This window comes from Meriones unguiculatus (assembly GCF_030254825.1).
Source record: "Meriones unguiculatus strain TT.TT164.6M chromosome Y unlocalized genomic scaffold, Bangor_MerUng_6.1 ChrY_unordered_Scaffold_25, whole genome shotgun sequence".
NCBI lineage: Eukaryota > Metazoa > Chordata > Mammalia > Rodentia > Muridae > Meriones > Meriones unguiculatus.
Window position 1 is genome coordinate 27369485 of NW_026843710.1, and position 2210 is coordinate 27371694.

The following is a 2210-nucleotide window of genomic DNA, read 5'->3' on the forward strand; positions in this document are numbered from 1 at the left end:
GAGGCTGGGGCTCTGTGCCCCAGAACCCAAGAGGTAATTTGTGCCAGGTGAGTACTGCTCTGGTGTCTTGGGGCGCACAGTTCTGCCTGTAAGGTGTATTTGGTACAATGCAGGCCTCTGGGCTGGTGGAGCATGAGCCCGTCTGCTTGTCTGCAGAAGCTGAGTTCCAATCACTCTGTGCTCCCTTTTTGGGCCCAAATCTGTGATGGTTGGGTGTACTCACCTGTCTGCGATTTGCAGGCTGCTAGACTTTTCCTAGGTGACCCCAGCAGCACGGTTTCTTCCTTCCCTGTGGGGTCCTCTCTGGACAGGGGTTCCCAGTCCCTGTTGTACTGGGGCGCACAGTTTGTCTGTACCCCTGAGCTGAGCGTGCAGATCTCTGAGTGGCAGGAGCTCAGTTGTGTTGGCGGTTGGTACCCGCCGTCCTAGCGACCTTCCTGGGATAGACTGGGTGACCCGTGATCAGTCTGGCAACTTTGCTTCCCAGTGGGGTCCCCCCGCAGCTAGGACTCCCAGCCTCAGGCACCCTTGTGCTCATGGATCAGCCTGGGAAAGTGATTGGGACCGTAAGTGAACTTTTTAATATGCACTTTATATTATTCTTTTGGAAACCAATTTATTTTGCTATTTTCCCTTAATTGCCACAATTATACGAAGAACCAAAAGATGTCAGCATAACTATGTTAGTTGTCCCAGGATGAAGTCAGATTCCATCTTTCAGGTAAGTTATAATTCATTAGAAAATTAGGAAGAAGAAGGGTTTGAAGCAAGTGTACACAAAGTGCTTGGAAAGATGCATTAGGCAGAAACTAGGACCATTTACCCATGTGGCTTTCTGCCATTTTTATAAATACAGTAATCCTATATATTCACCTTTATGAAGACAATGACAGGTACATTTCCACCTTTAACAGAACAGATCTGGAGAAAATGACTCAAGTAATATTCAATCTAAGAAGATATGGGTATTCCAAACTTTCTTGGATATTTAATTGCTTAGAATTTGTAGTTCATATTAAAAACAAGGTCACAGATCAGCCTGTAACGCTAGAAAATGATTTAAACTGCCCGGTTCTGGAGCCTTGCTTTGTGGTTATAAAGTAAACAAATTTTCAGGATAACAATGTTCTTTTACCCTAGAATTCCCTCCATCTTCCTCTACTTCCTGGTGACTTGAATTGTATTGTACCATGAATCCCATCTATTTACATATGGAGTCCCCACTGAGGAAATGCCTGGTTGGGTTTAGCAGATATGGCCTTGTTAGATACTACAATTCTTTTTGTTTCCCGAATTTCTTTATTATTTCTATTATCTTTTGTGTAAGGTAGGGCTACTGATGTTTTTGAGTTATTTTATATCAAGCCACTTTGCTGAAGGTGTTTACAGTTGTAGGAGTCCCCTGGTAAAATTTTTGGAGTCACTCAGGTATACTATCATATCACCTGCAAATAGTGAGATTTTGACTTCTTCCTTTCAGATTTCTATCCTCATGCTTGCCTTAAATCATCTTATTGCTCTAGCAAGGACATTTAGATCTATGTTGAAGACATATGGAGAGAGCAGACACCCTGGCCTTGTCCCTGATATCAGTGGGATTGTTTAACTTTCTCTCTGTTGAGTTTGATATTGACTACAGGCTTGCTATATATTGCCTTTACTAAGTTTAGGTATGTGTCTAGTATACCTGATCTCTCAATACTTCAAACATGCATGGATTTGCGACTTTGACAAATGCTTTTTCAGCATCTAAGGACATTATCATGTGTTCTTTTTTCTTTATATTTTTAAAAAAATGGTGCATCACATTGATGGATTTCCTTATGTTGAACCACCCCTGCATACCTGGGATAAAGTTGACTTGGTTATAGTGGATGGTATCATTGATATGTTCTTGTATTCAGTCAAAGACATAAAGTACCTTCATGTTGCCATAATCAAGCAAGTCATGGACTTGTATGAAAAAAAAATCATGACTTTGAACAAAGAATTAGAAGAAGATATCAGAAGATGGAAAGATCTCCTATGCTCATGGCTTGGCTGGATTAACATAGTAAAAATGGCCATCTTACCAAAAGCAATCTACAGATTCAATGCAATGCCCATCAAATTACCAACACAATTCTTTACAGACCTTGAAAGAAAAATTCTCAACTTCATATGGATAAACAAGACACCCAGAACTGCTAAAACAATTCTCCACAATAAAA